Below are 27,908 nucleotides of genomic sequence, written 5' to 3'. Positions count from 1 at the left end.
ATTCAGAAGGATGTAGGTTGCAGTAAGTACTGGGAGATGAAGAAACTTGCACAGGATAGGGTAGCATGGAGAGCTGCATCACACCAGTCCCAGGACTGAAGACCACAACAACACATTAGACAGTTTGCAATAAAGCTTCTTAAAATAAATATTTATTTTCAAGGGTGATACGATTTACGAATGTAGCGGTGTTCATATAAGAGGGAAGTGCTGTAGGCTGAAGGTAGTGGACCAACGAGTGGAAAGCGCCGGGTGGCGCCTCCGCTGGCAGCAGGGCAGCGGAAGGCCGTCGGGCAGAGGGTGAGACGGGGGAAGTTGCAGCGCGGTCCCCAAGTACTGGCGTACCCTCTCGCGACTCACCGAGCAGTCATAACGCCGCCCGGTGCTCGCCCGCCGAGCTGATAGCGCTGCGTGTGACAGACTTCGCCCCTCGCACCCACCCCCGCCTGCACTGGCGACGAAGAGCCAGCCAGGTTGGTCGCGGAAAGAGGGGGTGGGTGGCAAGGAGGAGGGAGGGGGGGGGCGACAGCAGCACCAGAAAAGCAGCAGGAAAAAGGGGGGGCGGTAGGGGGGGCGGCGAGGCGCCGGCGGCGGTGGGGGCGGAACAGGCGAGACGGCAAAAACGTGCGCGCCCGGAAATGTGAGATGTGCAGATAAGGAACGCATTTAAGCCATATAATAATTTAGATGGCGAACGTGAATGTCGACCGAGATAAGAAGAGTAAGACGAACAACAAAAGAAATGAAAGTTCTGTATGAGACGGTGGAGAAGAGGGCAGTGGCTCCGAGGAGTACCCACGATTCTTCTCCGTGCAGAATTGCCACCTCTTTGTGTGTGTGTGTGTGTGTGTGTGTGTGTGTGTGTGTGTGTGTGGGTGTGTGGGTGTGTGTTTGTGTGCGAGCGCGCGTGCGTGCTCTGACAGGAGAGGGTTGGGTGGGAATCCTCCAGTCACGACAAGGACATTCGTCACCGGCCAAATTTAAATGGACTCCCTCTCTGTTTTGCCTACCGCTCGACATCGCCGTGTCCGTGTCTTTGTCCGCCTCTGCTCGCGCGCGTGTGTGTTTGTGTGTGATTGTGTGTGTGTCTGTGTGTGTTACATGCTCCCGTTCCTGTTGCGCAGGTCTCCGTCCTGCATGCGGTTCCACACGGACGAGGAAGGAAAAAAAACAGAAAGGGAAATCGCTTTTTACTCCGGCGCTCGCTGGCTGCTTTGTGTCTGCGCCGCGCCGGCAAGTCGCAGCTGTGAGCGGCGCCGCGATCGCGGTGCGAAGACCCCGGCCTTCCAATTAGCGAGCGCGCCTTGCTGCACTACTGTACCCTGCCGGGCTCTACTGTATGTAGCTGCGCGTTTTCGGCTGGGCGGCGGGGAGTTTTCGGTCGCCGGCTCCGCTGAATAGGCTGCCAGCAGCGTTCCGTTTTATTTTTATTTTCCCCTCTTTTTTAAATATATGTTTTCGTTTTAGAACCAACGCTGGAGGTTAAAGCGGAAATATGAGGGACATTTACTAGGCCCGCACGATACCACACCTGCTGTTCGACGCTTTCTTTCTCGTTGTACATCCTGTAACCGGCATTGTTCGGAATCGTTTATCGCAGTAGTTACCACACTAGACAGGCATTCGGAAGGAGCGGGATTCAAACCCTAGGATGCTTATTCACATTCAGGGTTTCCGTGGTTTTCCTTAATCTATCTAGGTGAAACGCAGCGTGGTTTCTTTGATAAGGGCACAGGCGATTTCCTTCGCAGGCACTTTCGTTTTCCCGATTAAGTAACTTTTCCAGTGCACAAGGCCCAAATTTAGGAGAAAGAGACCATTGAGGTAAAAAAGAAAGCGTAGCGATTAACGTCCCGTCGACGACGAAGCCGTTAGAGACGAACCGCAAGCTCAGATTAGGGAAAGATGAGGAAGAAAATAGGCCGTATTCTTTCAAAGGAGCCATCCCAGCGTTAGTCTTAAGCGATTTAGGGGAACCACAGGAAACCTTAATATGGGTTACCGGACGAGGAACTGAACAATCACAGGCCGGAGTGGACGAGCAGCTCTAGGCGCTTCAGTCTGGAACCGCGCGACCGCTACGGTCGCAGGTTCGAATCCTGCCTAGGGCATGGATGTCTGTGATGTCCTTAGGTTAGTTAGGTTTAAGTAGTTCTAAGTCTAGGGGACTGATGACCTCAGAAGTTAAGTCCCACAGTGCTCAGAGCCATTTGAACTGAACAATCGTCCTCCCGAATGCGAGTCCACTGAGATAACCATTGCACGACCTCCTTCGACAGACACTGTGTAAGACTCACCAACCCTCTGATAAATCACCTTGGATGAGTGCTGGAATGATTCCTTTCAATATGTCACGCTGGAGGTGCTTTTATATTTTTGCAGTTACATTACTATCAACGCGCGACCACGAGGTATTGTACAATTGCAGGTAAAATGGTTTAAATGGCTCTAAGCTGTAAGGGACTTAACACCTGATGTCATCAGTTCCCTAGACTTAGAACTACTTACACCTAACTAACCTAAGGACATCACACACATCTATTCCCGAGGCAGAATTCGAACCTGCGACCGTAGAAGTAGCGCGGATCCAGTCTGAAAAGCCTAGAACTGCTCGACCACAGCGGCCGGTAATGCCAGGTAAAAATGCAATACCCTCATAAAAAGTCTCCGGAATAAGAAAAGATTATGCTTCATCAAAATTATTGAAAGTTAACGGAGCTTTTACGTGGTTTTCCACGGTCAGTGTAGTCGATGTACCTTTCAAATAAATGGCTAACTAGAAGGAACAGCTCTTTCATAAATATTATTTATCATCAATGCCAATGAAAAATCTCCTCCTGAGAAAACAAGGAGCTTCCTTTATGCCGATGATCCGGCATTAGCGAGTCTATGAAAAGAGTTGAAGAAGCCCACCTGAGAGAGATGCCTATTACTCTAACAGTCAACTTCGTACAAATCCAGCTAAACCATAACCGTGAGCGTTTCATGTTAAGAACAACCAGGGACGTCGCAAACCTGACATCACATGGCAGGGAGCACAGTTAATAAGTACGAATCATCCAAAATATATGTGATTCACTCTGGAAGTTCTTTGACGTACAAGCAGCATTGTGTGAATACGAGAAGGAAGGCGGAAGCCAGAAGTAATATCCTCTGCCCTGGTAGTACCTGGGGCTCTCGATCACAAACTCTGAGAAATCCAGCACTGGCAACATGTTACAGTGCTGCAGAGTATTCATGCCCAGCATGGTAAAGATCTACCCTCGCTAACATAGTGGACTAAACAAAACGGGCATGTTTACTACTGGTGGTATGAAACTAACGCCACTTGTAAAACTCTACCAAGTCGATGGCATTGCGTCACCAAATATTCATCGTGAAGTAGCTACCAACGTGGCGAGAACGTGTAAAGTTCAGCAGGATAACGATCCAATACTTAGGCATGTTCCAGGTACACCAAGGTTGAGATCGTAAAGGATCTTCCTCAAGACCACCCTACACACCAGTCTTGGAAAACAGCAGCAGCTACACTACCTGCCCTCTCCATTCAGAAACCCTCCCATCTGTATATGAACAGAATTTGATCGTTTGGGGGTCAGTCAGCTATCTTTTTTCTGGAGTTGGAAGATCCAGTAGTTATCTCCAGAAATGGCACATCGTAGATACCACCAACTGTTGTTAGAACCACAGATCTCTGAGCATCCACTGGATCGTAAATCATGTCCTGCATCTTGCGAAGAAGATCGTCTGCTTGGACACCGAGCGCAACTGAAGTTGCAAGATTTTGGTCGTCATTAGTGTAGCTTGATAATTCTTTCTTTGATTTGTTTTAATGGTAATTGCCATGTATTATACTTATTTCTGACTTGTGTAAAAAGAGTTGTCATTGAAAATAGTTAAATCACTGTTGTTAGAACCGTGTATCAGTAAAATAAATTGCTCCATATGAAAGTGTCAGTTAGATCCTCTTTACAAATGACACCTGGCTAAAATTTAATCACCCCCATGAGATCAAACTAATATCGTGTTACAGTTAACCAAATATTTAACTGTAATGGGAAGGTTGTGAGACAGATGATACAAAAATAATAAGCCTAGCATGCTTCGCTTTATAATGTCATATGGGGTCACTTTCTGGGGTAACTAGTTAAGTCAAGCATTAATACAACTTATTTGTGGTAAGAATTTAAGAAAATAGTAATTAGATACGTTCAATGAACTTGGGATGCTAAGAACTACTTTCCAATATATTTATTTATGAATAAAATTTTCGTAAACAATACTTCTCTTTCTCAAACCAACAACATAGTTCACAGATTCATTTCTAACAATCCGCTGAAAGATGTTTTAATAGAAAATATCGATCTTCTTCATCTTTGCCGATTACCGTGTCTCTACCCGACCTCCAGTGCTCATGTTTGGAGCACCACATGTTTCCCCACTTTCCTGACCTGGAAATTACCTCTATAGCTCAAGCCTGTTATATTCTTCTCAGACTTTAATTGTAATTTCTTTCTTGTTACATGACTAAACCCTTCAGAGAACTTAAGTTTCTGTTGGCAGTAAGTGTCGAAATGACTTTAAAACTATGTCCTGTGTTCCGCAAGTGCGTCTGCAAACGCGCTACACAAGACAATAATATGAGGCTTCAGTGTGAAACCACTGGTAAGTAAGGATCGAGCCATCTCCTCTTCTCAGCAATGGAATTCTGGACTCTACAGGGTGTTACAAAAAGGTACGGCCAAAACTTTCAAGAAACATTCCTCCACACAAAGAAAGAAAATATGTTATGTGGACATGTGTCCGGAAACGCTTACTTTCCATGTTAGAGCTCATTTTATTACTTCTCTTCAAATCACATTAATCATGGAATGGAAACACACAGCAACAGAACATTTGCACTGAAATGAGGATTGACACATTGTTGGATGAACCATTCGCGTAAGTGAACCCGTGGAGGCCACTCAGCTGCTGATAGTGCCTGCACACGCTGTACATGGTACGGAAACAACTGGTTCTCCCGTAGCACTCTCCATACAGTGACGTGGTCAACGTTACCTTGTACAGCAGCAACTTCTCTGACGCTGACATAAGGGTTATCGTCAAGTGCACGAAGAATTGCCTCGTCCATTGCAGGTGTCGTCGTCGTTCTAGGTCTTCCCCAGTCACGAGTCATAGGCTGGAATGTTCCGTGCTCCCTAAGACGCCGATCAATTGCTTCGAACGTCTTGCTGTCGGGACACCTTCGTTCTGGAAATCTCTCTCGATACAAACGTACCGCGCCACGACTATTGGCCCGTGCTAATCCATACATCAAATGGGCATCTGCCAACTCCGCATTTGTAAACATTGCACTGACTGCAAAACCATGTTCGTGATGAACACTAACCTGTTTATGCTACGTACTGATGTGCTTGATGCTAGTACTGTAGAGCAATGAGTCGCATGTCTACACAAGCACCGAAGTCAACATTAGCTTCCTTCAATTAGGCCAACTGGCGGTGAATCGAGGAAGTACAGTACATACTGACGAAACCAAAATGAGCTCTAACATGGAAATTAAGCGTTTCCGGGCAAATGTCCACATAACATCTTTTCTTTATTTGTGTGTGAGGAATGTTTCCTGAAAGTTTTGGCCGTACCATTTTGTAACACCCTGTATGTACTGCTTACGTGGTCAGTGAAATAATGTATCAGCTGTTGGATGAAATTTTCAATTGATCGGAAGACAGTGACGTCGATAGCGACAACGAAAGTGTGATGGTGGCACAGCATTGTGCTACAGTCTATGCCAGCAAAATTTTCAGCGAAATTATAGCAAAAGTTAGATGAATGTGAGGCGCTTTTAGAGCTTCTGCCATTGCAGGGCATATGCAACCATTAGCAGATAAAGTACTACGCATCACATGTTACAAAACTATACGTCTGACACGCTAAACGGATGGATGAAGCAACTGATCCCAAACTTCGTACAAAATGGCTGAGGCACACATGTGGTGTTGGACTCAGCGTAAGGAAGTACAGGCTGCCAGGAAAAGTAAACAGTCGCTGGTTTAACAGTGGGTTCGCTGTTAAATTGTCTCGGGAAAAATCCAGTAAAACACATTTTTCCAGAAAATATTTGTCCATATGTCAACTTGACATAGACATGATTGTACGAGTATAAATAAAAAAATATCCGCAATGCATTTTTCCTTTAAGATCAAACTGCTGAGGTCATCGGCCCTTAGGCTTACACAGTACTGAATCTGACACCAACTAACTTACGGAAAGCACAACACACTCACCCATGCCCGAGGGAGGATTCTAACCTCCGACAGGGGGAACCGCGTGAACCGCGCAATGCGCCCTAGACCACGCGGCTACCCCACGCGGCTCCATAATGCAACTATACGTTGTATTACAATATAAATAGGACATATACCTCAACATCATTTCCACTATAGTTCCTTTGCTTTTCAACGCACTTTGTCCATCGTTGTACAAGCTTCCCGATGCCCCCAGAAAAAAAAAAATTGATTTTGGTTGAGGAGCGAGCCACGCATGCACCGCGTCCTTCACTTCTTTATCCGAGTTGAATCGATGGCTCCTTATTCCCTCTTTCAGTGGCCCAAACAAGTGGTAGTCGGAAAGGGCAAGATAAAGACTATAAAGAGGATGAGCCATAACGAATTTCCGGATGTTTCACCATTTGGGCAGCGTTCGTTATGTGGACGAACATTGTCGTGCAACAACCCACCACCTTTGGACAGTAGTCCCCAACATTTGCTTCGAATTGCAAGCCTTACACTACCAGGCAGCATCTCACTGTATCGCGCACTGTTTATTGTTGCACCAATCTCCTGATGATATTCCAGTACTGGTCGACGTGCGTCCCGAAAAACTGTAAGCATCAGTTTTCCTGCAGATGGTTGGGTCTTGAACTTTTTCCTGCTGGTAATTGGGGATGTTTCCATTCCAAACTCCCCCGTTTACTTTCCCCCTCGTAATGGTAGATCCAAATTTCGCCACCTGTCATGATTCTGTCTAAGAAGCCGTCACGTTCGTTTCCATAACGATCCAAATGTTTCTAGCACATGTCCAAGCGCGTTTGTTAATGCAGCAATGTGAGTTGTTTCGGGATCCATATTCACAGACTTTATGAAATCCACGTATGGTTCAAATGGCTCTCTACACTATGGGACTTAACATCTGAGGTCATCAGTCCCCTAGAACTTAGAACTACTTAAACCTAACTAACACATATCCATGCCCGAGGCAGGATTCGAACCCGCGACCGTAGTGGTGGCTCGGTTTCAGACTGAATCGCCTAGAACCGCTAGGCCACAACGGCCGGAAAATCCACGTATACTGTAGATGATTTTGTAGGGTCAACTATGTGTAATTTACTTTCTCAAGGGTGACAAGGCTGACTATCAGAAGCAGGCCACGTGCACTCTCAATGTTGTCGTCATTCGTGGCCGCGGATGGCCGTCCGTCTCTTTCGTCATGCGTAACACTTTGAAATTTGTAGTCGATTTATAGACACTGTTTCCGTATTGTGCCGTAAGCTTCTAATAGGCTGCGGCCCCCAAAACACCGTCCGATCACAAAATCCGGATCACCGCCCGTTGTTTTGCCGTGGTGCAAACTTGAAATTTAGCGATTGTGATCTATCTGCAGCAAAAGGAAAACAAATAGAAGAATTTGGGTCAAACTTTCATAACAGAACCACGAAAGCATAACAATAAAATAAACGAAGACAGAAGTGAATATGAACAAGTCTATGTCCTCACATCCAAATCAGTAACGCCTACAAACTACCTAAAAGTGCTTCAGTTTTTACGGCGCAGACCGTGGCAATTAAGTTTGTATCTTCCACTTTCTTCTTGAAGATATTATTCGTGTCCGACTCCCAGAGTGTTCTTAAAAGTATTCAAGTGCGAAGATGAAATAAAACTACGAACCGTTATATTTTGGATGTGGTACTGGAATCTATTCGTTGTAAGTATAGAGGGCAGACAGTCATTCGGCTGAGGGTGCAATCCCACTCTGGTATCCACTATACTGAGGAAGTTGACGTCTTAGCGAAGCAATCTGCATCCACAGGAACTGTTCTCTATGTGAAATTACCGTATAAAAACTACTTACGCGAAGGCAAGAAACATCTCTAGGATTTATACTTTCATTTATTTGTATCAGTTATTATTAAATTTAAGAAGTAGTGTGAACTGATCACATACATAGCTCTAGTTTTCTTATCACTCTGTTTGTAAAACAGTTGCTGTGGTAAAAGCTTGAGATTTCCATTCTGTAAAAATGTATTTTTGTATTTTCTTTGTACAATTATATATTCTGTGTAAACATCTCACTCGACAGCTAAGTATAGTACAATTTCTGGAGGCAAAATAGAACAAAACAAACAAACAAAGATGTGGGAAAAGTTATATCAAGACTGAGGATAATTTTTCACTTTCCCTCGACTAATAATTCTGACAAGGAATTAATTGCTGTTTATCAAAGGGTTAAGTGGAGAAAGAACAGAACAGCATCGTAGGAGACTGTTACGATAGGAGATGAAATGTGTGATCTCTTTCTACATCACGACGTTTTAAGCACTATATTACTACCCAGGAATTAGTAAAGTTGCGTATTAATGGTCTTAAGTGATCGTAAGGCAGCTGTTTTCTGTTAGGATCAATCAAAATTGCTACCGCATTTACGGCGCCCCTGGTGCTGTCAGCGGCAAAGCGCCGCGCGGCAAGGTACCTGTTTAAACATTTTGGGAACAAATGGAGGAGCGGTGGCCTCCAGAACTGGCGCCGGGTAAAGGAAGCTCGCGCGCGGCCTTGACTCAGTTTGGCGAAGTTTGCGAGACATTTCTGTGGAGTTTCCGCGATAAACCTCTCCCGCCCTCCGCGCCCCGCCTCACCCCACCCCGGGCTCAGCTGCTTCCGCCGCTCTGCGCCGAGGCGGGCCGTCTCGCGCCACACAGCAGACTACGAACTCCGGCCTCTGGCGGCTGACACGCAGGGGCGCCACGGGCAGGCGAGCCCGCTGCCCGCCGCACGCCGCCACACACTGGTGGCCGTGCCTGGCACCGGGTATTGTCTCTCTGTTCCTTCTTTGCCGACGTGCCCTATATACAGTACTGGCCATTAAAATTGCTACACCAAGATGAAATGCACTGATAAACGGGTATTCAATGGACAAATACATTGTACTAGAACTGACTTGTGATTACATTTTCACGTAATTTGGGTGCATAGATCCTGAGAAATCACTACCCAGAACAACCACCTATGGCCGTAATAACGGCCTTGATACGCCTGGGCGTTGAGTCAAACAGAGCTTGGATGGCGTGAACAGGTACAGCTGCCCATGCAGTTTCAACACGATACCACAGATCATCAACAATAGTGACTGGCGTATTGTGACGAGCCAGTTGCTCGGCCACCATAGACCAGACGTTTTCAGTTGGTGAGAGATCTGGAGAATGTGCTGGCCAGGGCAGCAGTCGAGCATTTTCTGTATCCAGAAAGGCCCGTACAGGACCTGCAACGTGCGGTAGTGCATTGTCCTGCTGAAATGTAGGGTTTCACAGGGATCGAATGAAGGGTAGAGCCACGGGTCGTAACACATCTGAAACGTAACGTCCACTGTTCAAAGTGCCGTCAATGCGAACAAGAGGTGGCCGAGACGTGTAACCAATGGCACCTCATACCATCACCCCGGGTGATACGCCAGTATGGCGATGACGAATACACGCTTTCAATGTGCGTTCACCGCGATGTCACCAAACACAGATGTCACCATCATGATGCTGTAAACAGAACCTGGATTCATCCGAAAAAGTGACGTTTTGCCATTCGTCCACCCAAGTTCGTCGTTGAGTACACCATCGCAGGCGCTCCTATCTGTGATGCCGCGTCAAGGGTAACCGCAGCTATGGTCACCGAGCTGATAGTCCATGCTGCTGCAAACGTCGTCGAATTGTTCGTGGAGATGGTTGTTGTCTTGCAAACGTCCCCATCTGTTGACTCAGGGATCGAGACGTGGCTGCACGATCCGTTACAGCCATGCGGATAAGATGCCTGTCATCTCGACTGCTAGTGATACGAAGCCGTTGGGATCCAGCACTGCGTTCCGTATTACCCTCCTGAACCCACCGATTCCATATTCTGCTAACAGTCATTGGATCTCGGCCAACGCGAGCAGCAACGTCGCGATGCGATAAACCCCAATCGCGATAGGCTACAATCCGACCTTTATCAGAGTCGGTAACGTGATGGTACGCATTTCTCCTCCTTACACGGGGCATCACAACAACGTTTCACCAAGCAACGCCGGTCAACTGCTGTTTGTGTATGAGAAACCGGTTGGAAACTTTCCTCATGTCAGCACGTTGTAGGTGTCGCCACCGCCGCCAACCTTGTGTGAATGCTCTGAAAAGCTAGTCATCTGCATATCACAGCATCTTCTTCCTGTCGGTTAAATTTCGCGTCTGTAGGACGTCATCTTCGTGGTGTAGCAATTTTAATGGCCAGTAGTGTATTTGCCTTCAAAAAAACTGGAAAAATGCACAGCACAAAAAAAAAAAAAAAATTGAAGCCCCCAGAATGGGAGCTGGAACCGAAGTGAAAATTCATGGGTTCAGGTAATACGATGTTAATTCACTACAAAATCAAGTGAAATTTAGAAAGAAATTGGCAGTATGAGGCCATTTACCACAATGACTTTGCACGCAACCGTGACCTGGACGCAGGTAGGGTGTCAGAAATCCTAATGCCTCTGTTGAACAAAGCTGCCCTCAAAACCGTTGTAAACTAGTCTTTGAAATAGTGAATATTGTCACTGAATTGGAATTGACATGTGAACTGGCGCCACACATTTTTATCATGGACAGAACTAGGGATATTCCTTGACACATAAGTGCTTGGACATCATGGCGACGGTTCGTAGAGACACGAGTCGTTTGCGAACAAACTTTCTCCTATTGGAAAATGACACCGTGATACTGTCGTATGAGCGGTACCACATGATGGTGCAGTATGTTTGCGATGTACCGTTGCGCCGTCAGAGTTCCCTCAGTCACTACCAACCGTGACCTGACGTCGTATTGGATGATACCGCACATCATGACACCAGAAGTAACACCGCTGTGTCCCTAAAAAGCAAAGGAACAATCGGACTTCCATCCCGTCGCTGCCATGCTCACCGTTGTTGGTCACCAGGATAGCGCAGTAACTCGATTCATGACGGAACGCAGTGTGATGCCACTCAACAGCAGTCCATCCTTTCCAGTCACAGAATAATTCAAAACGCAGCAGTTTGTGTTGGAGTGTTAACGGTGGCATGCGTAAGGGGCGTTGATTCCGTAGCCCGATTTCTGTTAGTCTCTGACCAATGGCATTGGGTGCCTGAGAGTGTTGCCGAGACACCTTTATTTGTTTTCGGAGGGCAAACCCAGATATGAAGGGGTTACGACGTGCTTGGTGCGCTATGCCATGATCCTCCCTCGTGGTGGTTAGATATCGTCAACTGGAAGCTTGAAATCGAGTACACCTGCCATGACATTCCCACGCAGTTCAACACTGGGCTACTGTCATATCCGGAAGCCCCAAAAAACCTGGATATTAATTACATCATTCAGCCAGCTGTTCAACTGCAGATCCATAACGATGTCCTTTGAATCTATGAAACTCTGGCGATTGCTGATAATGCTGTCTCACATGAAAACGTGGCATCTCTGTGTTGTTCTCAGTGATTACTCAACATATGACTGTGTTTATGCGCCTCGCCTGATGTGAAAACCAAACACGAACAATAGTAACGCATTCTCTGCTGGACATTCTACCTCTCACAGAGAAATACGATAAAGGGAGCCACTTTACAAGAGAGAGAGGGGCAGAAGGGGACTGAAAGAGTGAGGAACTACGAGGAAATGGACAGATGGAGGTGGGAGGAGGAGATGTGTGTAGTATGCGTGGTTTACAAATTTTGAATAAAAAGAAATAATCCACCAACCATTTACTTCATATTATATAAGGAAAAACTTCGGAAAGGTTTTGAAACCAACTTCTCACGAAAATAATAGGTTATATTAGCCGTTCCTCCACCCTACTCGGTTTCAAAGTTCCATAGGAAATCCATCAGTTGTTAGCGGCATAAACACAGTTTTGCATAATCTTTTACAAACTTCTTCCTAGGTCGTTTCACCATTCGCAGCCCAAAACCTCTATAAGTGTCCAAATCGATGTTTATGAATGGGACAAGCTAGACATCAGACACTGTCCAGCGTGATTTATCATCGTTAACATTCTGCACACAAAATTGTTTTCAACTGGTAGACTGTTGTAGACATAAAGGCCATTAAAAGCCTCTCTGTCATAAGGAGAAGAGTAACCACACATTTATCTTCTGTAGGAATGGTATCTGTCAAAAGTCACTTTAACTCACGTGAACTGTTAGAACTTCGAAGTGTTGCGTTTCGTATCTTTGCTTCCCTATCCAGTTATGGCAGCAGACCGGTTCACTTCTTTGAAAACATTGTACCCTATGTCTTGGAAATTTAGTGTGTTTACGCTTTTGTGAAAGCCCTTCCGGCCCCAGGCGGGTCAATCGGGTCCGACCGACCGTCGTATCAACAACCTGCCAATGGCACCGTGTAGATGCAGTTTGAAGGGGCACTCCCGGCCGCTGTGAAGATAGCAGAAAATACCTGGCATAACGGGAATGAGACGCGGATCCCCCCAGCGGCAACGACCAAGCTGACCACGGGGCAGGTACTCTTTTATAATGTAGATAAAACTTATATTTGTCAGTGATTGTCAAAGGACAATAACTGTCGGCGAATGTTCGTTATTTCTCTAAAAACACAGTGATTTCGAAATATAATATGCACAAAGTCTTCCCTTGCACCTACAATATCCCCGTAATTGACACTGAGTCCATCCTTCATGGAGGTAAACACTCCGAAAATATAGCACATTCATATTTGTGAGGATCATTGTAACGAGATGACCTGACACTGATCACGCGCAGTTCTTTCCGCAAGTCACTTGAGGTAAATATTAGGTTGCTTCTTTTCAGCAGCACACACTGTGTTCCTTTCAGCCTTGTGTAACTGAGGCTTTGTTCCGTCCGTAGGGACCGCGGTGTCGACGGGGCGTTACACTCATTTTTGTGATTGTAGCTTTCCGAGTAGCACATTGTGAAGAAGACGTGGAACACCTCGAACATATCATAGTACTTTAAGTGAGTCAGTGATAGCAACGGATTTGAATATTTTAATTCTTTTTTTCTCCAGGTAAAGAAGAAACGAAGACGAAACGTTTGATCGAGATTAAAGGTAGAGTCCGCTTTCACTTGGATGAGGAGGAAGAAGAAATTCGTCTGCGATCTTTTTGAAGGAACTATTCCATTATGCTAAATCGAGTTGGGGAAATCAGAGAGAATCTAAATCAAGGCAGCTAGCTGCGAATTTGAACGTGGATTATTCATAGTTTGTCTTAATCAATGAGGACTTCAAAAATAGTCTCTTTGGAGCCAGAAGTGTGTAATTCATCTCGAATTATACGTGGTCATTTCGTAATTATGTTACCAAATTTCAGGAATGAAGGAGAATGGTAAGTGTATCAATCTGAGGTACGAAACCCGGTCCATAAACGACCGAGTCGAAAGGTATAAGCGGAAATTGTTCTGATACCTCTGACAGTGGCCCTCTGCTGCTGCAAACTTCATGCTTCCCACGTTTTGAGATGAGGTATATTTATCAAAACAAGAAACAAAGGGTTCAGTAAGCGTCAGACCTTAATAACTGTGACCACATTTTCATCTTTGCTATTTTTTCATTTTCCTTTGAAACACATCTCTTCTACTCATTGCAGTTCGAAACAATGATCTGTAGGCCGTTCTGTTTTCATATTAGTTGTCTTCATACCTGACGATAGCTCAGCTCATGTCATACATTGACGTGTGAATAGTTTCCGTACACGAACAGACTATGAAACATCAGTGAAAATATGTGTTGTTGCAGTACATTGTGCACTAAGAACCTTATTATATGCAGGATAGATAGTAACATTCCACCTTTTCTGATTTATAAATACTTCATAATAATTGTTAATAAGGTCAAAATGTTTTAACGGTTACATGACATTGTTTATTATTGTGTTTAATTGGTTCATATTGAAGTAAGAAACTAATGTCAGAAACTATCACAATTTCCAAATTACAGTAATATTGCTGTTTGACTCATAATGATATCCATTTGCACACTGGTACTGTTGTTCACAGAAGCCTCGAATGCGCAACCACATGATATTTTGAAAGTTGAGTTACCTGCTGTTGGTAAATGAGCACGTTTCGGCCTACTCACCTGCGTTCGTTCGAAAGAGCAGGGGCATGTTATGCTTCCCAGCGGTGCACGTATTCTGTTACTCTCTGTGTCTTCTGATGCGTGTGGTTCTCTTGTGGCGCCTTAAATTCGGCTAAGAAAAAGACACAAAAAGCTACAACATGACTGAAATGTCGATGCAGGGTTTTCGTTCTGTGAAGTTCACTGCGCTCTTAGATTTTGTTTGAAGTCATTTACTTGATAACGTTCACTGGCGTGTGATATGAACCTTCTGACGAAAAAAGATTTCTGGTAACTGAACCAGTAGCACAAAAGTCAAATAAAGTCAATACATTATTGTATGGCTACTGCATGGAGAGAGTAAAGTGTAATCTGATTGCTCTATGTGTAGATTTCAGGGCACGAAGACGGGCAATTCTCGCATGAATACTTTAGGCAGAATGGCAACTGAACTAGTATGTACGCCAGAAATGATGTCAGAATTTTGTAGGTAATCACAGCGCTCTTTCAGTTCACGACATCGTTGATCCGAGCTAGGAAAAACTTTCTGCAAATGATATGGATATTATCAGAGGATGGTTTGAACAGACTGTTCCCGCTCTGAAAGCTGCGCAGAAGAACAGTTCAGCTGCCTGTGCAAACAGTTGTGCATTTGTGAGTTGAGGGTACAAACGTATTCGAATTAAAGCAAGTGCTGCTGAGGGAATCAGATTAAGAACTAAGACACTACAAATAATAGATGAGTTTTCCTTCTTTCACAGTATAATAACTGATGATGAGCGAAGTAGAGAGAATATAAAATGTAGACTGGCAATGGCAAGGAAAATGTTTCTGAAAATGAGAACCTTTTTAACATCGAGTTTAAATTTCAATTAGAAGCGGGCTGTTTTATTTGCAGTAAATCCGCAGTTGCTGAAGGTCATGGCTCTGAGAACTTTGGGACTTAACATCTGAGGTCATCAGTCCCCTAGAACTTAGAACTACTTAAACCTAACTAACCTAAGGACATCACACACATCCATACCCGAGGCAGGATTTGAACCCTCGACCGTAGCGGTCACGCGGTTCCAGACTGATGCACCTAGAACCACTCGGCCACTGCGGCCAACTGTCACGTAATCACTGAGGATGATGCGTTCACATCCATTATGTTCTTGAGGATGAGTGCACACTCAGAACTAGGTAATAGTGATTAGTCAGTTATTCATTTAAACTAATAGCCAAGCAGAACCGATGTCGCTACTATATTTAGCGAGATTGTGCTGTTCATACAGAAGAAACAAAAAAAAATATGGCGTCAGTAGGAAGCTGACCAGTGTGGGAGAGCAATAAAATGAAACGTACTCCGAAAATGTCAAAATGACAGAGGAGTAGTGAACGGACGACAACGCTTAAATTCTATAAAGTAAGACAGTCGCAATATTTATTTCTTATGTGAGAATGTTGGACGCTGAAAAACCACATGCATGAAGTCTAGAGATGGTAGAGATGATATTTATTAGTTTAGACTGATGATAGAAGCAAAGGTACTAGGGAAGAACAAAAGATATTTGTCACGGATGTGAAAATAACGAGACACAGAAACATATGAGAGGAGCTCGTCGCAAGAGTGGACATACCAAAGACACTACTGAACAATAGCCAGTGTGAAGAGCAGTAAAAATCTAGGCAGTGGGAGAAGATATAGTTGTTATGACTAATTCCGGCCGAATTAAGCCATTTTCAGATTTAAAACTGAAATGCATGATTGTTACTGACAGTGTCTTCAGGTAGGGTATGCAGTTGAGCTGCAACGACACACAAAGATGTCGTTGGTGGTGACAAACTTTACTTTAGTTTTAGATCTGAAGATGGCCCAATTGTGTCGAAACTGCTCGTCACAATTACACAAAAAATGATCTAGATTGTCCTGTTTATGCTATAGTAACAATGTCCTTGACTTGCGATACGTTGGTGCGCTTCTGATAGCGTGGTTGGCTCGAGGTTTTAGATAGCGGAAAGAAGGAGGTAGTGTTTGATGCTATCTGATGATTGATTATACACCTTGCTAAAGCAGGTGGAGCGAGAGGAAATCGAACAAGTGTTTCATTACATTTTGTAGCTGTAGTAATTCAGACTAGAACAAAGATATAGCGTCCTATGCTGTTATGTTCACGTAGCATATAGATTCTACGAGCTGTAATGAGGGCCACAGCCAAAAACTATTTCCCCACGGCGAGAGCCAAGGTCTCGAGGAGCGATACGGCGCTAACTAGGATGGATGAATGAATGATGGGACGCAGTGGGAACGCAGCGCTCCGGCGAGGGAACAGCCTTCGTGAGGGAGGCCACCCCTGCCTGCCGTCTGACGTTACCGCACACACGGGGCGGAAAGGATTCCACGGCGACGCGCGAGCGCCTACGGAGGGCTGCGGCATCTGTTCTATCTGATTAGGGGTGACATGTATGAGCGCCGCTTTGCTGCGGCCTCCATATTACGGCTGATTTAAACTTCTCCTTTCCTCTCTCCTTCCCCTCCAAGCCCTCATACCACCACCCGCACACACTCGCTCACGCACGCACGCACACACACACACACGCACGTAGCGAATGGGCAGCTCCGGCTCCAACTTGCAACCCTTCTCTCGCGCAGACAAACATACCCTGTAGTCTCCCCCAAGGGGTGGCGGAAAGTGAAGGTGTGAGGGACAGAAGGGAAGACGGGAAAGAGGAGGCACGAATAGGGGAAGAAAAGCTGTGCTCGGAAGTCGCAGCAGGGTTCTCAGCGTTAGAAGGGAAAATCCGCGTTAATTACGTTCTTGCATAACATTTTTCTCGCCGGAGAACGTTCTCATTTTTTTACCTCCGCGTATTCTTCGTTTGGTTGCGTCGTGAAAGGTGGCTAACGTGATAATTATTTCATTTTATGCCTCCCTACGAATTTTATTTGTCAGAAATCGAGTATAAATTGTTTAGCTCCTTTGAACAGTCGAGAGAAACTCGTGAGTAAGAATTATTGATCTGTAAGAATTATTGATTTGCTCGAGCTGTATGAATGGCTGCCCGCAAAGTAAACGCTGCGTGCTTGTCTTTCGGAGCCTTCTTATAAGGAACGCCTTAAAAGAACATGCCTCTTTTCTGTCTCAAGTGTGTTTACTACCATACTTTCCTTTCCTTGTGTTGCTCAAAATGTCTGCTTTATTTAACATGATGCTGATTTATATGAACTGAAATAAACTTCTTCGAATTAGTAAATGGCACCACTGAAAAATGTATCTTAGAGCAGCCAGATGTGCTGCTTTACTGGGCAGAGGAAAATACGTAAATTCATTTTAATGCTTCGTTAAAACAACCTTTTCTGTCAGCTTAACCGATTTATTTCTTTATGAACGCTTATATTTGTATGTTAACTCTCGATGTGAAGGTATTCGTTAGTAGTTCGTAGGGTTAACTGGGTAATATTAACGCCAATGTTTCGAGTCGGTGTGTTTTCATGGTTTAGTAAAGTCGACCCTTAACACAGTTCTTCTCTTGCTTATTGTGGTATTGACGAAAGTCAGTCATTAATCTACTACTTTATTCTTAAATACTTCTTAGGCGTTATGAAAGATTGAGGAGAAGGTAGCGGCAAGTTGAAGTTTTGAGTCTGTGAGATGTACACAAACAGCGTGATCGGAAGCGCACTGACCTCCAACGTCAAGTATCCTAGTGGGAATCACGATTAGTCACACACAATTCAACTTGTCACGTACAAATAATTATGTTTAGGGGCCTACTCTTAATCCTGACATTCAGAGCCAGATTATTTCCCATTCTCCATCGCTGATCAACGTAAGCTATACAATGCGACGAACTGTATGTGGAATAATAGAAAAACGAAAAGTAGATTGTAGTAAATGATATTCCACACTTTAAATCACCCTGCGCGAAACATGAAACATATTGGACGTAAGTACATGTAAAGATCGATGGACAGGTAACGAGATGAATTCTGATAACATGACATACTCTTTTCTCTACATGTGAATGAGCAGCATGAAAACGCTTAATTTGCTTTTCGATACGTGGGAAACTAAAATTTGTACAATGCTATGAATCTTAATTGTTTGTTTGAACTAAATTATTTACCTGAGTTTGTTCATATCAAAGAGTTTACATCCCAATCTCGTACCGTCGCAACCCGAAAAATTATGTATCTTCTAACGATAATTCTGAGTAACAGACTAAAAGACAATGCAAAGAATACAAAAAGTAAAATTTTTCGCCTTTTCTTGTTCCGAAGCATTACTGAAGTTAACTTGGCAAACATTAATTCGGTAATGATTAAAACGTTGTAACACTACGTTTTGTAGGGTAATTCCTCTCCACATACAGGATAATTTGAATATCAGCGTTTTTAAACCTTGTTTATTACACTTCATCTAGACTTAGTTGAGAGGAAAATCTGATAGTAATAGGACACAGTACCGTAGCTCTTAGTTTCTGAAGCTTAACACTGTTAAAAGGAATGACTCGATTTTTCACGAGAAGATTCTCATGATGTGATTTATATTTACTCCTGACAGTTTCTACTTTCTTACAAACTTCTTAGAGGAAGCACTTGAAAATTTTGGTGAGACCTCTTTATATTCACGTTCTTCCGCAGAAAAGGCAGCAATAGTAAAATTCATCGGTAATATAATGTAGGAGCCTCATGGTCTCTTTCCTAATGCGTTATTGAAGAACGTGACATCTCTTACTAGAAGGGTGTCTTTTAGACATTGTAGCATTTAGAACATTTTCACAATTTTTAATTTTGTGTTTTTATGTTCCGTTGCTACTTCCTGATACTGGGCGTCATGAGTGATCCCGTAATTATCATGGAATGTGATGTCTGAACAGTCCTATTAGATATACGGGATGTCCACATTTCAACCCTTCTTAAGCAGTCCGACTATCGGTGACGTACCTGTGAAATGGAAATGCGAAGGAATAACCAGGCGGAGTTCATTCATTGACGGACACGGAACGAGAGCATTGCGCGTGGTAGCCTTAAAAATCGCATGAAATTAGCAGAATGAGTTACGAGTGGGCTCCAAAATGGTAAAAGCAGTCCAGGTAGGACAATGACTGCCCGTAGGGAGTTCAAAATGCTGCCAATGGTCGCGCAGCTCCTCATAACCCGCAAATTTCTCTATTTAGTGCTAAGCGACAATTGAAGTAGTATAAAGACCGATGCTACTGCGCGCTGGATTACTGGGAACGAGCGATTAGAGTGATGAATCATGTCATACCTTGCAGAAGCGCGATGAAAGTGTTTGAGTTTAACGAATGCAGGAAAATAGTTACCTACCGTTGTGTAATGCCAACAATGAAGTACTGAGCAGGTGCAGTTACCATACACGGGTGTTTTCCGTGGTAAGTGTGTGGACTCCTCATTACACTTGAGAAAATATTTAATGTAGAAGGTCATGAACACTTGTTACGACAGTGTCTACTGCGTGCACTAGAGGATCATTTCGGAGACGATGATTGCATCAACGCGATAATGCCCTGTGTCATAATGCACCATCTGTGAGGCAGTGATACGTGGACAATAACATTATTAAAATGGACTGACCTACGCAGCCTCGAGCTGAACACAGTGGGACACCTCTGCGATGTACTGGAATAACGATATTTGAAACCAAAAGCTGTACTGTAATCAACGTCGTTTATCCAAAACATACTACCAGCTTCGACGACAGAAAGTGTCCCAAGCATAATCTGCTGTCACCGTACGAACCACAATGACTAAGGCCAACGGAGTCTTCAAATGGAAACTGCACAAATTATTGAGCATGTTACACCAGCTTAATGAGTTGTACCGTTGGTCTTTATCATCGTGGTTCGGACGTTGATGGCACATTACGCTTGGAGCCTGAAGATGACTCTTTTTGGCGTCGAGCTGGTAGCATGTTTTGAATAAACGGCGTTCGATTACAATACATCTGTTGGTTTCAGTAATTATTATTATTTAAGTGCTTCACGTTCAGCTGCTGTTCTACTGTTCTCGATGAATTCCCAGAGATCTGTAGGATGAGTTAGAAAGTCGACTTCATTCCAGACCCCAACGTGCAATATCACTACTTCGTCTGATTTCAGCTCTTCAACTCTTGAGGCATAATCGGTAATAGGGGGCTATTTCTCTACAGCATCCAGAGACCTCAATGAAAATGTCCTCAATATTCAAGTCGCGATAAAGGCGACGGGTGCACACATTCCATATTAATTTTCACTAATGGATGTCCGGATACAGATAGTATAATGGTTCATGTGTAGCTCTGGCTATTAAGACAAGCCCTTGCAAGGATTTTTATTTCTATATGTCCATGGGATTTGACTGTTTCGATTTTGCCAAAATATTTCGAACCGTGGGACAGCCGTCTTCATCCGGTTACGCCAGCAGTGGTATACAGCTGCTCACAGCTTTGAACACTTGTCACAAAGGCTTGGCGGCCGCCGGAAGACGAATGGAAGATGTGGATCGAAAGCCCTGTCGACATGCGTAAACACAGAAAAGAAGAAAAGTGATTCGTAACAATAGCGGCATTAGCTTTAGATGATTTTAAAGAAATCAAGAAATCTTAAATCTGTATGGCCAACGGAGATTTGAACCCGTTCTCACACGAACTTGAATTCCACCTGCTTACCACTGCGCCACTTTCCTCTACGTGGGAATCGAACTCAGCTGTAGATAGAGGCGAGACAGAAAGTACATCACAGTTCGGAATAAAGGTAGCGAACGCGGGTAAGGCCCCACAGTTTGCAACACTTAAGAAGACGGCTAATTCAGTTGTCGAAAGGCGAAAGGCAACTGAGAAAAATGGACTCATCTCGGTTGTAGACACGAATACAATACTACTGGAACACGAATTCCATGTAGAGCAGATTAATACGTATTGCCTGTACTTCTTTGCTCCTACCGCTGTTATGTGCGACACAACGATGATGTTTGGTATGGTAGGGACGATACATAATATCTCGCTTAGAACTAAGCACAGTGGACAAAAATTAGCTACTCCCAGGCGCATGATTGCCTGTAGGATAACGGTCTCACTTCGACGAGGAAGAAAGTCCACAAGTTTCTTTAGATGTGTCTACATGGTTAACTAGCTTCATTAATAATCAGATCTAATAGCGCTACCAAACAGGGGAAAGGGGACGGAAGGGGAAGGGAGAAAATGATTTCTAAGTTTCACCCACTGTTACAAATAATCCCAGACGGTTTTTGTGGAGATTAATCGGACTTCATAAAACCAAAAACGTATGTCTCCTGCCTTGAGAACACCCGTGTTATCACTCGAAAGAGAAGAATGGGCACTGCATACTCATCATGAAAACGTAGAAGACAGGCATCACTTGGTTACGAAGAATCGTGAAATAAAGATCCTGATTCACATTCACAATAACCTGAATGACTACGCTTAAATAATTGTATAAAAAAAATCACAGAACACTCGGGTTGTCTCATTCGTCAGTCGGAAAGTAGCCTCATTCATTAACAGCAACAATCCCTGGTCGATATGAAACCGATCGTAATTGCGAAGGCGTGACACTCGTTTCTGATCCCTGTAGGCTAGGATATTTTTACGATCACTATTCGTTCATCGTAGATCTGCGAGTGATCCACAATTTTTTGTAGACAGGTTAGAAGCCTGAGCAGATACATAAACAGATCGGGTAGCTTTATTCACAGTGTCGTCACGGGCATGTTCAAACTCAATAGCTCCCTTCTACCGTTCTGTGTCTCTTCATTGACTTATTATGCTGCAGTGGTTCATGATCTCCTGGTACCAGTTCCACACCGACTACAGCACTCCAAAGCAACCGGTGCTCTTTTTAAAGGGGATTGTCTGATTTTTAATCCAGGCGTCTTACACTGACGGTAGCTCATTATTCTTGGCAGCATTATTTGTAGCACAATGAAAACGTTCTGCATGGGAGGGAAGAAATACAAAGACAGTGCAAAACGTAAGTTTCTGTTGTGCATCGCTCAGAGAGCCACCCAAAATGGAACGGTGCCGATTTAGGGACACCATAGAAACATAGAGGCAAAATTAATTATTTCTGTCCACATTAGTCAAATAAACGAATCACATATCTATTAACGAATAGTTTCGGAGTAATGAAGGGTTGAATAGATGGAAATACATAATGCCAACAAACTATCATAAATATTAAGAAAAGTGGAGGATGCTATTTAACACCTCAAAAACACCATTTAACATAAATAACTGTAGACCAGCTAAACAATTAAACATCACATACGGTGGGAAGAGATGACGACACTGCTTCCATCCTACATACCTGAGTGTTGCGCTAGACCGCTCATAAACGTACAAGGAACACCATGCGTACAAGCCGAAACAACTTCCAGGGACGACATGGGGGCCAAGCAGAAAGTATTCTCAAACAGCAACTATTTCTGTCCGTTTGCTAGCGGGATATTGTGCTCCCATGTAGTTCAGAACTGCACACTTTAAAAATATTGCTGTCAAACTGAATGAAGCCTTGAGGATAATAACTAGTACATGAAAATTGTTATCTGTGCGCAGCAACTTTGAACTGACTGAATCAAGACAACAAGGATTTTCGTGAGAATAAATTCATTGACTCTTACCAACGGCAGAAGTTCCCCATCCATATGAGAACAAACGATCTATATGCCACAACGTCAGTGTGTCGGTGTAAGTTCCAGAAATCAGTCTGGAAAAGTAACACCAAAACATACTTCGACCTCAGTGATTAATAAAGAGGGAGATGGCCATCAAGTGTCAACCATTTAGATTTGGCGAACCGACACAACTATTCTTCCAACTGCCTTTTCCTAGGAGGAGGAGGAGGAGGAGATCAATGTTTAACGTCCCGTCGACAACGAGGTCATTAGAGACGGAGCGCAAGCTCGGGTGAGGGAAGGATGGGCAAGGAAATCGGCCGTGCCCTTTCAAAGGAGCCATCCCGGCATTTGCCTGAAGCGATTTAGGGAAATCACGGAAAACCTAAATCAGGAAGGCCGGAGACGGGATTGAACCGTCGTCCTCCCGAATGCGAGTCCAGTCTTCCTAGGAACTTGTCGGACAGAAGGAAGGAAGATTAGAGCTTCACGTTCCGACAAGGAAATAGGCCTTGCTCTTTCGAAGGAAGCAATTTAAGGGAATCACTGAGAACCTAAGCCTGGAGCGCCGAACGAGGATTTGAACCTTCGTCTTCCATAATGCAAGTCCAGTGTGCTAAGCAATGCGCCATCTACCTCTATAGAAATATTTGGACATGGCTGAATACGATGAGAAACATATTGGACAAAGTTGAATGAGCTAACAATAGACTACATAGTGCAAAAAGGACTTAATGAGAAATCTGATCGAAGCAACCGATTATGGCATTAACTGCTTGACGACATTGGATTTATAAATCTAATGTCAACTATGATAATGCAAACCTCCAGTAATGTTGTTGTTGCTGTGGTCTTCAGTCCTAGGACTGGCCTGATGCAGCCCTCCATGCTACTCTATCCTGTGCAAGCATCTTCATCTCCCACTACCTACTGCAGCTTACATCCTTTTGAATCTGTTTAGTGTATTCATATCTTGGTCTCCCTCTACGATTTTTACCCTCCACGCTGCCCTCGAATACTAAATTGGTGATCTCTTGATGCCTCAGAACATGTCCCACCAACCGATCCCACCTTCTAGTCAAGTTGTGCCACAAACTCCTCTTCTCCCCAATTCTATTCAATACCTCCTCACTAGTTATGTGATCTACCCATCTAATCTTCAGCATTCTTCTGTAGCTCCACATTCAGAAAGCTTCTATTCTCTTCTTGTCTGAGCTATTTATCGTCCATGTTTCACTTCCATACATGGCTACACTCCATACAAATACTTTCAGAAACGACTTCATGACGCTTAAATCAATACTCGATGTTAACAAATTTCTCTTCTTCAGAAACGCTTTCCTTGCCATTGCCAGTCTACATTTTGTATCCTCTCTACTTCGATCATCATCAGTTATTTTGCTCCCCAAATAACCAAACTCCTTTACTACTTTAAGTGTCTCATTTCCTAATCTAATTCCCGCAGGATCGCCCGACTTAATTCGACTATATTCCATCATCCTCGTTTTGCTTTTGTTGATGTTCCTCTAATATCCTCCTTTCAAGACACTGTCCATTCCGTTCAACTGCACTTCCACGTCCGTTGCTGTCTCTGACAGAATTACAATGTCATCGGCGAACCTCAAAGTTTTTATTTCTTCTCCATGGATTTTAATACCTACTCCGAACTTTTCTTTTGTTTCCTTTACTGCTTAGTTAATTATACAGATTGAATACAATCGGAGAGGGGCTACAACCCTGTGTCACTCCCTTCCCAACCACTGCTTCCCTTTCGTGTCCCTCGACTCTTATAACTGCCATCTGCTTTCTGTACAAATTGTAGATAGCCTTTCGCTCCCTGTATTTTACCCCTGCCACCTTCAGAATTTGAAAGAGAGTACTCCATTCAACAATATCAAAAGCTTTCTCTAAGTCTACAAATGCTAGAAATGTAGGTTTGCCTTTCCTTAATCTTTCTTCTAAGATAAGTCATAGGGTCAGTATTGCCTCACGTGTTCCAACATTTCCACGGAATCCAAACTGATCTTCCCCAAGGTCGGCTTCTATCAGTTTTTCCATTCGTCTGTAAAGAATTCGCGTTAGTATTTTGCAGCTGTGACTTATTAAACTGATAGTTCGGTAATTGTCACATCTGTCAACACCTGCTTTCTTTGGGACTGGAATTATTATATTCTTCTTGAAGTCTGAGGGAATTTCGCCTGTGTCATACATCTTGCTCACCAGATGGTAGAGTTATGTCTGGACTGGCTCTCCCAAGGCTGTCAGTAGTTCTAATGTAATGTTGTCTACTCCCGGGCCTTGTTTCGACTCAGGTCTTTCAGTGCTCTGTCAAAATCTTCACGCAGTATCATATCTCGCATTTCATCTACATCTACCTCCTCTTCCATTTCCATAATATTGTTCTCAAGAACATCACCCCTGTATAGACCCTCTATATACCCCTTCCACCTTTCTGCTTTCCCTTCTTTGCTTAGAACTGGGTTTCCATCTGAGCCCTTGGTATTCATGTAAGTGGTTCTCTTTTCTCCAAAGGTCTCTTTAGTTTTCCTGTAGGCAGCATCTACCCCTCATGAGATAAGCCTCTACATCCTAACAGTTGTCCTCTAGCCATCCCCGCTTAGCCATTTTGCACTTCCTGTCGATCTCATTTTTGAGACGTTTGTATTCCTTTTTGCCTGCTTCACTTGCTGCATTTTTGTATTTTCTACTTTCATCAATTAAATTCAGTATCTCTTCTGTTACCCAAGGATTTCTACTAGCCCTCATCTTTTTACCCGCTTGATCCTCTGCTGCCTTCACTATCTCATTCCTCAAAGCTACCCATTCCCCTTCTACTGTATTTATTTCCCCCATTCCTGTCAATTGTTCCCTTTTGCTCACCCTGAAACTCTGTACAACCTCTGGATACCTTAGTTTATCCAGGTCCCATCTCCTTAAATTCCCACCTTTTTGCAGTTTCTTCAGTTTAGATCTACAGTCCATTACCAATAGATTCGTGGTCAGAGTCCACATCTGCCCCTGGAAATGTCTTACAATTTAAAATCTGGTTCCTAAATCTCTGTCTTACCATTATATAATCTATCTGAAACCTTTTAGTATCTCCAGGGTTCTTCCATGTATACAACCATCTTTCATGATTCTGGAACCAGGTGTTAGTTATGATTGAGTTATGCTCTGCGCAAAATTCTACCAGGCGGCTTCCTCTTTCATTTCTTAGCCCCAATCCATATTCGCCTACTACGTTTCCTTCTCTTCCTTTTCCTACTGTCGAATTCCAGTCATCCATGAGTGTTAAATTTTCATCTCCTTTCACTACCTGAATAATTTCTTTTATTTCTTCATACATTTGATCAAATTCTTCATCATCTGCAGAGCTAGTCGGCATATAAACTTGTACTACTGTAGCAGGCGTGGGGTTCGTATCGATCTTGGCCACAATAATGCGTTCACTATGCTGTTTGTAGTAGCTTACCCGCACTCCTATTTTTATTCATTATTAAACCTACTCCTGCATTACCCCTATTTGATTTTGTATTTATAACCCTATATTCGCCTGACCAAAAGCCTTGTTCCTCCTGCCACCGAACATCACTAATTGCCACTACATCTAACTTTAACCTATCCATTACCCTTTTTAAATTTTCTAACCTACCTGCCCGATTAAGGGATCTGACATTCCACGCTCCGATCCGTAGAATGCCAGTTTTCTTTCTCCTGATAACGATGTCCTCTTGAGTAATCCCTGCCCGGAGATCCGAACGGGGGATTATTTTACCTCCGGAATATTTTACCCAAGAGGACGCCATCATCATTTAATCATACAGTAAAGCTGCATGCCCTCGGGAAAAATTACGGCTGTAGTTTCCCCTTGCTTTCAGCCGTTGGCAGTACCAAAACAGCAAGGCCGTTTTGGTTAGTGTTACAGGGCCAGATCAGCCAATCATGCAGGCTGCTGCCCCTCTTCAGGAACCACATGTTTGTCTGGCCTCTCAACAGACACCCCTCCGTTGTGGTTTCACCTACGGTACGGCTATCTGTATCGCTGAGGCACGCAAGCCTCCCCACCAACGGCAACGTCCATGGTTCATTGGGGGGGGGGGGGCAGTATGTAGTACAACAACAACAGTATGTAGTACAACAATAAATCCATTAATTAAAAAAGAGCTCGTAAATGGTTACGTGTAAATCATAGTGCCTCTACAAAATTGGTAGAAGGAAACCAAATAATAAATTCTGACAATAAAACTAGAACTTACGCAACTAAAATTGCCATGAGGCATACATGAAAATTTAAGTGTGCATAACCAGCGTAATAAGTATAATACGAAAACCCCCACCAACGGCAAGGTCCATGGTTCATGGGAGGGACCTTTAGTAATTTTCTCAATTTGTAGCGCTCAATTGTGTATTACCGTATCATAAACGAATGAAATTTTTGTGAATTTAGTCTACAGTCACAATTTTATTTCGTCAAATTGTTACTAAACATCATCGTTAAGGCAGGAGTACAGTTTTTAAATTGTCTTACCCGGGTAGGTTTTTCATTATATACGTTTGTACGTAAGTACCTCTCACGTTTCAGAAGATGACAGTGAAAATTATAAGACATGCAGAAAACAGACAGATGTCAGTGGACAGAGCCTTTTTCCAAGTGTTTAAATCACACCAGTGGTGCTCATTGTGGGCGCCATTTGTGATAATGCAAACGCCAGTGCTTTCGTTTAGCTGATTGACTTCACTACTCCTGCTGCCCGGGAATGTGCACCAAAGCTGTCTGTCTCGGAAATTTTTTCAGTGAGTTGGCTACTTGAAAGGGTGAACTAATTTAACCTGTGAATACACAGCAGGTGATATTACTACGTGTTCTCATACACCTGTCTCCTAGTGCCGTGCTCTGCAACTACCCCACGTCACGACTTACAAAACGCAGCTTGGAGAAATACTCTATCCACTGAT

Source organism: Schistocerca americana, chromosome 2 (assembly GCF_021461395.2).
Source record: "Schistocerca americana isolate TAMUIC-IGC-003095 chromosome 2, iqSchAmer2.1, whole genome shotgun sequence".
Taxonomy (NCBI): Eukaryota; Metazoa; Arthropoda; class Insecta; order Orthoptera; family Acrididae; genus Schistocerca; species Schistocerca americana.
The sequence above is the reverse complement of the archived record's forward strand: the minus strand, read 5'-3'. Positions refer to the sequence as shown.